We start from the raw sequence: 10,340 nt of genomic DNA, 5'->3' as shown, positions 1-10,340 counted from the left end.
TTGGCATGTGTTGCCTAATTTATATGCTCAGTATATTCATCAGTACTTTGCGAGGTGTTATCACTGTGTAGTTCGTTATAGTCTGTGTTGTCAGTACCGTACACCATGTATAATAGCTGATTTCCCGGGTAGGGAAAGGCGACACTTGACCACCTAGTGTGAGTCTAAGTGATCACCGTCTATTCTGGTTGAGGTCATGTTATACATCGGATAGTTCCCGTAGGATGTATACAGATATAGTACTCAACCGATTCATAATGATTAATTTATTTGATTCTCTGATTTGGGTCATAGTAGAGAGGACTTGCTCGTGGGGTTGACCCACCATTGTTGTTATTTCAGGATACGGTCAGTATCCGTTTCAAGGCTGAGGTTAGCAGTGTGGGACCATCATCCGAACTCATCTACTCCTACGATCCAGTGCAGGGTAGAAGTTTTATGTAGTATTTCAGTTTCAGTTTTTATTTACTTTTGACGTTGAACTCTCAGGGTTATATTTAGGGATCCCTGACGTAGGATTTCCAAGTTGTAATGAAGTACTGTATTAAATAAAGGATGGATGGATGTTGTATTATTTAATGTTTCTTTCCTGTCTAAATTCTTTTATTTCCATCATTTTGTATTCCATGCTTGTATATTGCCAATTGTTTTTGATATCCCTCGTTTTTCGTGTATAAGCCTGATCAACTTATGCGTGGGAAATGTGGGGGTGTTACAGCACCCCTTCCTTGCAACGAATCAGAACGGCACTCGTCGCGACACCAGATACTCCAAGATATAGAAATAACTTTTCTTCCGGTTCTGGGGCTGACAGGACTGGCGGATTCTGCATATATTGCTTCAAATGAGTCAATGCCTGTCGTTGCTCATCCCCCCAGACCTGCCTTCCATGGCTCCGAATCGTGTCAAAGAATGGTTTGCAGTGGTCTGACAACTTTGAAATAAATCGACTTAATGCAGCTATTCGTCCTGTTAGGGCTTGCACCTCTCTGATCGTCTTTGGCTCGGCATTCTTAATCAAAGCCTCTGCTTGAGCGGGGCTAACTTCGATGCCCCTGCGGTTGACCACGTGTCCCAGAAACTGCCCGGAACTCACACCGAACGAGCACTTGGTCGGATTGAGCCTCATCCCATATCGCTTTAGTACATCAAATACCTCTTGCAGATGCTTCAGATGATCATCCTTTTTCCTACTTTTCACCACCATATCATCAATATAGGCTTCGACAATCTTACCCATTTGATTCTTAAAAACTTTGCTGACAAGTCGTTGATAAGTAGCTCCCGCATTCTTTAATCCAAAAGGCATAACCTTGTAGCAGTATGTTCCTCGCTCGGTGACAAAAGAAGTTTTTTCTTCATCTGCGGGGTCCATAGGAATCTGATTATAACCTGAATATGCGTCCAGAAAGGTTAAACGCTCATACCCCGTGGTGGCATCCACCATTTGATCAATCTTAGGCAACGGGAAACTGTCCTTCGGGCAGGCTTTGTTTAAATTGGTGAAATCAATGCATACGCGCCACTTCCCATTTTTCTTCTGCACCACAGCGACGTTGGACAACCACTCAGGGTAGTGCACCTCTCTGATAAATCCCGCATCAAGCAGCCTATCAACTTCTTCCGTTATGATCTGATTACGTTCTGGAGCAAATCTTCGCTGCTTCTGTTTCACTGGTTTGAAATTAGGATTGACATTCAGGGAATGACAGGAGACGGAAGGACTAATTCCAGGCATGTCGAGGTGACTCCATGCAAATACGTCGACATTGTGGGATAAGAAATCCACTAGCTCTTGCTGCTCTTCTCTGGTCAGTCTTATACCCACTCTGGTAGTTCGTTCTGGCCTGGACTGATCGATCTGCACATCCAGAAGGGGCTCCTCGGTCAAGTCGGCTGACTCCTCCACCCTATTCTGCTCGAGTGGAGGTTCCTGTAATTGCTATCTGGGGCTTGTCGACCGGACGGGCGCCTTTCCCTTCCCTGCATGCTTTAGTGTGACGGAATAACACTCTTTGGCTGCGACCTGATCCCCCCGAATGTCTATCACTTTATCTCCATCGGGCCCGAGGCACCTCATGACCTGATGCAGAGTTGAGGGTACACCTCGGACTCTGTGAATCCATCCTCTTCCCATCAGGAGATTATACGAGGGGTGAATTTCCACAACCACAAAAGTTTCCATAAGAGCTCGCTCTGCAGCTTGAACTTCTACTTCCACCATCCCGACGGGTTCCACCCTCTTCCCATCGAACCCTAATAAGGGATTTCCGGTGGGCTTGAGCCTCTCTGGTTTAATGTCGAGCCTGTCAAATGTGTCCCTCGGCATAACATTCGCACTGCTCCCAGGATCGATCAGAACTCTGCGCACCAAGCACTCTGCCACTGTCAAACTGACTACCAACGGGTCGTCATGAGGCAGTTGAACACGCTGCAGGTCTGTCCAGTCGAACTTTATCTGTATTGACGGGCTCTGTTGGTGTAGAGTGGTCACATTGCCGACCCTTTTCTTCATCTGCGCCTGCCGCAGGCGCACCCGTAGCAGCTCATCTGGCTCTTCACTAGGCTCGGGTCGACCATGGATAGCATTGATTATACGAACTGGTTGCGAATTGTGGGAGCTTTGTTTATGACTCCTTTTTATTTGTTCCACTGGTCGATTCTGCTCCATCGCCGAGCCTTGAACATAACTCGCAAACTCCCCTCTAGCTATCAACATCTCCACTTGTCTCCTCAGGTTCCTGCATTCGTTAGTCTGATGTCCGAAATCAGAATGAAAAGCACAATGTTTAGTTTGATCCCTCTGTTCGAGGGGTTGTCTAATTGGCAGTGGTGGATGAAACTTGTCCTTGTTCTCCTGATATAACCTCGCCAGAGTGACCTTCAGCGGAGTAATCAACTCTTCCTCCCTGGACCTTTTTTCGGCCTTCCAAGTGGTCTGACGTTGCGGCTGAGCCTGCTTCTGCCTGATCTTTGCCTTGGACTTTTCCTCGGTCGACACAAGCGACGTTGTCCGAGCATTAGCTGCCTCCTCTTCTTCGAGGCGCACAAAGCCATCGGCTCTCTCATTGAGTTCATCCATGGTAGCTGGCGTATTCACTACCAGACTGGTGTGAAACGGAGTTCCGCGTGTCATGGCTAACTTGAAGGCTTGAACTGCCGTAGAGGGATGGCATTCGATTACCATACTCTTAGTGAGATTAAACCTGGTAAGAAAGGCCTGGAGCCGTTCATCCTTGTGTTGCCGCATCGTGAACAGGCTCGAGATGTCCTTCGGCGGGCGTTTGTTCCCATAGTACTGGCTTATGAACCGATCGCACAGGTCCCTGAAACTGCCAATGGAGCTCTTAGGCAAGTTTTTGAACCAGCTGAGCGCCGGTCCGGCCAGACTTGTAGGGAAGCATTTGCACATTAAAGAGTCGTTTTCCGTATTCAGGGCCATTTTCAACTGGATATGATACACATGATCGATCGGATCGGTTGTTCCGTCAAACAGAATAAAGACTGGTATAGCAAACTTCCTTGGATGCGGCGCATTCAAGATCTCGTCGGTGAATGGTGAATCCACCGTCCGAGCTGCGGATCGGAGAGCTTCATTCTCTCTCTGGAGTCCAGCGGTAGCTCTGTGAGTTACGGTTCTGCCCTCCGAACCGTGATGAGTGACAGTAACCATGGAGGGCCGGTAAGACGGATCGAACGACCGTTCCTCTATGAACTCTCTCTGCCAAGGCGACGCTACTCGACGGCGATCTACCTCCATCACTTCCTCTCGGTCAAACCTTTCCCGCTGCGGATCAACGTGAGTCGAGCCTTCGTGATCTTCAACTCGACGAACATTTGGCGGCGAATTGTCCATCATCCTTTCATCACGGTGGTGAGCTGACTGATTGTTCTCGTTCTGATCGCCTTGATGCGCGATACTAGATGGAACACCTCCTTCTCCGACCGGAAGCGGATGCGAAACTGCGGGTATTTGCCGATGCTGCAATCCAGCTTTCAATTCTGCATTTTCTTTTCTGAGAGCTTCAATCAAATTCATCAACTCTTCAAGCTTCGTTTGCTGGACAGCCTCCATCGGATTGGAGCTTTCACCTATCATTATTCCCGAACGGAGTAAAGGCATTAATCTCAAGTTCGCGAGTAGATCTAAGCTTCGTGAGTAGGAATTTTTAGATCTGGCTTCTAATTCTCCGAATTATGCTCACTGTTTACAAGATCTGAATTGCCTGGACTCTAAATCCGTCAGATCCTGTCACAATCGAGCAACTCGCGGTTGCGTAGATCTGAAGTCACTCCTGCCAAAGCTTCAAGAATCGTAATTCCTCCAGAGTAGGTCACAATCGCTCAGATCTGGATTCAAATCCGCAAGATCGAGTCTCGATCAACCGAATTGGTTTGAATCCATTCGATACTCCTCATTGATCAACCAAACTTTTATGCGTTTCCCACAGACGGCGCCAATTGAAGATGCAAGAAACTCCTTCTATTCTTTCTCTCTCTAGAATTCTTACACCTCAACCCGAATCAAGATCCCCCTCCTCTTCATTCCAACTCCTATTTATAGATACTTACCAGATATTTACAAGATATTTACAAGATATTTACTAATTGCTGGACCTGGGCCTATTCCTCAGTAAGCCCTGGTCACTCTTGATGGGCTTACTCCCGCTCGGCCCATATGGCAGTGTCTTTCTATGGGCTGACCCAGCTGTTCGGACTGAAGGTTGTGTTTTGCGAGTCGGACCCGGCCCATGTCATCCAGGGCCTCCTCAACTATTATATACATCACTATTTATAATTTTGTAATTTATTGAGCGTATGGTATTTAAAACGAAAGAAGTGCAAGAAAGAAAAAAAAAAAAAAAAACTAAAATGTGTGCAAATAATACCCATCGTGTTCAAATTCCACCCTATAATATATAAAGTAGACCTGTCAATAGATCGGATTTTGATCCGAATCCGATCCGATTAACCGGATATGGATTGAATAAAAAATCCGATAACCCGATTATGATCCAAATCCGATAACCCGTTAACTTAACAAATCGGATATGGATTAGGGCGATCCGATCCGCTAATAATCTGATTCGATTAAAATTATATATAATTATACTTATATGTTATATATATATATATAAATCAGATATGACCGTTGGATTTGTTTAATTGTAAGTTATAACTTATAATGATGTGCTTACCCACATAATAGAATTCTCCCAATATATATATGTTGTATATCACCTACTTTAGGGCACAATGAAAACTGAAAGAGGCGAAAAGTGAAGGAGAATTGGGGAGGCCGCAGATGGACTGCTGGAAGTGGAACAGGAAGGGCAAGCCAGCAATGGATTGCCGAAACCATGGTTGGAATGCTTGGGAAGTAATTTTTTTTGTTTGTTACTTATTTCTCTCACTTTTCTTGTATTATTCATTTTCTTCTATCCAGCCCTAATTTTCTTTCTTATATGTTTTTTTAGAATATAACTTTCACTTTTCAATTTATTCTTCCCACTCATTCGCTCTTTCATTTTTATCTCTTTTTGGTGATTTTTGGTATGTATTACAAAAACTGTTTCCCTCTCTTTTAATACCCTAACTTTGATTCTATTTGTTTTACCAAATTAAACATATTTTCAGCAGTGGAATGATCTTCACAGATGAATTTCATAGATCAAATACATGCTGATATTTGGTATATTCGGATCGTTTTGTTTGATTTGTATTTTTTCAAAATATTGCTTTTGTATAATATATAATCGGATCGGATTAATCGGATCGGACATCCGATACGTTAATATCGGATATGGATTGATTAGGAAAGGATCCGTCGGATTATCGGATCGAATCAGATCAGTTATTTTGCTTATCGAATTCGGATCGGATTGACCATGAACCGGTCCAAAACCCAACCCGTTGACAGGTCTAATATAAAGTGAGCAAATAAGGACTTTTTTTGTCAAATTGACTTTAACAAAAGGGTGAAAAGGCCACATTTTACAAAAACAAACATAAAATAAAAAAAATCTTAAAAGTTAAAGTTACTTAAAAGGACTTTTTAAAAAACGTCACCGTTTGGTTTCTTTTTTAAACCCACGGACACCACTGTATGAAAACACACTCTCTCTCCATCATCCTCCTTAGTCTCTCTCTCACACTACACTCTCACCATCACTGAACTACTCAAAACCAGTTATGCTATGGTGCCTTGTCTACCATGCAAAACTCCAATCATTATCTGTTCATTTTTGTTCTATTCAATTCTTCTACCAATTAAGTACCATCAATTTTTTTCATACTCATCTCTCACCCCTGCCTTTACCATTCACTGCGATAATTAATAAAATTGCAGATAGGGGTGCATACGGTGCGGTTCCGTTCGAAACTGTTTTTAATGGTTCCTTAAGTATAGAACCGGAAACGTTATATATGGAACCGAACCGAACCGAACTGTGCATGCCGGTTCGGTTCCACGGTTTCCCAACTATATAATTATTTTCCTGTATTTCCCTTAAACAAAATACAATAACAATGCTATATAATATCAGTGAAATTAAGCCCATAGCTAAAACAATCAAACAAAATAGTGAAATACAATAGCACAAATAAAAAACTTAAATAGATACAGAATAGAAAACTTCAAACTTATTGTCAATACAATAATATTGCATCCCGTACTGAATGTGTGATACTAAAGTCTGATAGTCCATTACACTTATAAAAAACTGAATCAACATCATTCACTAATATGATTATTCAAAAAAACTAAATCACCGATAGTTCGAATTCCATTATGCTGCATGCTGCTGCTAGCCTGCTAACTAGTGACTACACATGACTCGCATGATTCTCATTTACAAAAGCCAAAGACAACTTTTATAAATATTTCAATAAAAGTAAAATACTTTAAAACTAAATTTTATATGAAATGAATGGTACCAGATTCAATTGCTTCAATTTCAGCCGTCGTTTCTTCCACTTGAATTGGGACCGTTAAAGAACGCAACCAATCATGTTCACAAATTAAGCCTTCCACAAATTTGGGACAAATAGAACTACAGAATCAATCAAGAACACGAACTCCCATACTAAATATGGACTCCGAAACAACAATAAAGACAGGAATGGCTAAAATAACCCTTGCAACTTGAGAAAGAACTTTATACCACACACTATTCACCTTCCACCAATTCAAAACATCAAAGTTTGAACTATTATTTTCACAAGATTCCTTCAAATATTTGTACACTTCAGTTTTGTCTCTATCATCTTTTTCTTGTTCCAAATGTTTTTCAAACTCTAATAGTGAGACCACATCATTGTATCACCCGGTTGGTGTTGGTCAATCTCTATAGTATTAGTCTCAACATTTACAATTTGAAATAAAGATGAACTAACTCAACCTTTTCTGTAATACCCCTAATTTAAAAAGGACAGGTTTGGAATTTATTTTATTGTTTAAATTATATTTTTATTTATTTAATTATGAATTGGTTTGTTTTAATTGAAAATTTATTTAAATTTCATTATGAGTTTATTGGGTTTTATGTTTATACTTTATTTTAGTTTAATTGTTTTCATGGTTGTGTTTTGATTTCATTTAGTTATTTTTTTTTAATTAGGATTAAATGCTTTACTTGATTTAATTTAACTGTTTAATTGATTTAATCTAATTTAATAAAATGGTTTGATTAATTTAATTTAAGTGGTAATTATTTTAATTTAATTGTATTTTTAATAGGGTTTTGTTTTAAAAGTCAGTTGTTGCCGACGTAGGTTTTATTAGGTTTCTTTGGGTCGGTGAGGATTTTTAGGAGGGTTGGAATTAATCTAGGGTTTAGTAAAACCCTATAAATATAAGTGAGATGTCTGTATAGGGTTTTAGAAAACAAACAAAACCCTATTCACGTCTCTAGAGATAGAGAAGCAACATAGTAGTTTTGTAGTGGGAATCGTCGGAAAGCTTTAGAGATGGCGTAGAGATTTTGAACAAAGATCTCAAAGGCAAGTTCTAACCTTACTCTCTCCCTTATACTCGTGTTCTTTGCATATTAAATTGGTTCCAGGTTTATTATATGGTTTTAAAACAAAAATAGATAGGTTATCTGTTACTAGGACGCAAACTGTTAGTCCTAGGTTTGGTTTGATAAACTGTTAAAGCTTGGAACTGATCTTGCATTGTGCTTGGTTTGATCCATATTAGTAGCATAATAAAGACTGAATTAAGGGTTGGAATCTTCTGGGATTAAGTTAAACTCTCTGAAAACCTATACTGTGAAGTGTCGGAGGCGTAAACGACGACTGGAGAGGAGAACACGAAGAAGAGGAGGGAGAGAGCCGGCTCCTATTGGATTGGAGCCGGCTCCTATTGGATTGGAGCCGGCTCTCCTTGGATTGGAGGCGGCTCCAATGGTCTAGGAGCCGGCTCCAAGGCCATTGGAGGCGGCTCCAATATTCTGGAGCCGGCTCCAAGTTGTTTTCTATGTGGGTTTTTGGTTCTGTTGTTTGTTTTTCCACTTTTCAGTGATTAAGCTTCATAGTGATTGTTTTACTATGTTTTAGTGGAGAATGAATACTGTAATGGATGGTTTAGGAGTGGTCTAGAGTAAACATAAATATTCAAAGATCAGATTAACATAGAATTGGACACAAAGCATTAATCATTAGGATTACATGGAGTTAATTACGAATGTCTTGTAGACTTGTGTGGATTTGGAGTTTCTAACTTCTAGATTATAATGGAAAATTTCCTATGAGAGTTTGTGCACTGCTAATTGCAAATTCTTAGAATATACATACATACAAGGAATCTGTATTTTTGCTAAAGATTAATTGATTATTAAACTTAACATTTAATTCGTCAATTTTGTTGAATAGGAACTTAACAGTATGATAAATTGTCTAGATTTATTATGCATGCCATGGAAATAAATATTATAACATTTGTTTAAGCTCTGTTAATTATGGATACCGGGAATAAACTTATATTTACAGACACAATCCTGTGGGTGATCAGGTAATGGCTTATTGTTGGATTAATTAAGCATGTTTTTCTAGTATACTTGAATGTGCTTAGTTTGGAACTGTGGGTTTTGACACTGTTAGTACTTAATCAATGGTTGGATTTGTTAAAGCATGATGGTTAATCTATTCTAACATGGTTAGGTTGGAATTGTTGGTTTTGGCATTTATAAATTATTTAAATGTGTGGAATAGAGTAATTAATATTGATATTTATGTTTCCAATATTAATCAATTTGTTGGGACTATTCAAGAACGGTTGTTAATACATTCTGATATGCTTGATATGGACTCGTTGATATTGTTATATATTTGTATATGCTTTATCAACTATTGGACGGATGGGATTGTATGTACCGGTATGGGACGGTGACATACTAGGTTTGGACAGCACAAGTTGCTAAGTTCTACCTATTTGGAATAAGGGTACGGGTTATTAAATAAATCCTCCTTATATGTATGTAAGTCGGTGCGGTTGACTACGCTGAACGACTTAATGGATTTCTTGTGGATAGATGGAATTGGAGTTTAAATATATTTTTATGGTACCGTGACATGAGCTTGAGTCTCAGAGTCAACGGTTAGGATGCGTATATGCAGTTGGATATGTAGCTGACTGTGGGGATTGAGGTATACCCTGTTTAGGCTTAGGTACTCATACCCACTCAGGTGCGATTTGTGTGATGTCTTCTATTCAGGTTGAGACCCTCTTCATAGTCTAGCGAGGGTCCAGTAGTGTGGATATATATTTATGTACGGACTATTAGATATTGTTGAACTATTTAGTATGTACATGCGTATCGGGTCTCTGCTTGGATTGCAGTAGGATAGAACTTGTTCGTGGGCCTGACCCACTCCTATTTTACAGGTGTACGTCAGTTCCAGGCTTGAGTTTGTTCGTGTGGAGCAGAAACGGTCACTCATTCTTCCGACGATGTAGGATCTCTTTCCAGATGTTCGACTTGGATTTTATCTTCAGTTTTACTTTGATTCAGTTTGGGATTTTTATATTAGGGTCCACTAGAGATGGATTCCCAAGTTGTTAAAAGATTGGAGATTTTGGATTGTAGGATTTTAAGTTATTAATATTTTAAGGTTTTTATATCGAGGATTTCTTTTATAGTTTCTTTCCGCTTATTCTTTTATTTCTTAAATCATTTTTTTTTTGTAATCTGTGTTCGTTTAAAAAACTTTAATTGTTTGGTATCCCTCGGACTCGGGTCGGACTTGATCAACTCGTGTCTCGGATCCGAGGGGTATCACATTTTCAAACTCATCAAAAAGACGATTCGGGATATATACTATCCTTTTCATCAGCACAT

General features: G+C 40.1%; 1 long non-coding RNA gene across 1 annotated transcript; it reads left to right on the top strand.

The window, feature by feature from the left end:
• The first annotated feature begins 5,194 nt into the window (after positions 1 to 5,194).
• On the top strand, positions 5,195 to 10,242 carry LOC132273308 (uncharacterized). The gene is made up of 2 exons (XR_009470076.1): positions 5,195 to 5,380; positions 9,887 to 10,242. It is a non-coding gene; the product is annotated as an uncharacterized LOC132273308 (long non-coding RNA).
• Positions 10,243 to 10,340: the final 98 nt, after the last annotated feature.

Source organism: Cornus florida, unplaced genomic scaffold (assembly GCF_030987335.1).
Source record: "Cornus florida cultivar Cherokee Brave unplaced genomic scaffold, ASM3098733v1 CherokeeBrave_3.0.0_Hap2_Chr09, whole genome shotgun sequence".
Classification (NCBI taxonomy): Eukaryota; Viridiplantae; Streptophyta; class Magnoliopsida; order Cornales; family Cornaceae; genus Cornus; species Cornus florida.
Note: the sequence above shows the minus strand (reverse complement) of the source record. Positions and strands in the feature narration are given on the sequence as shown.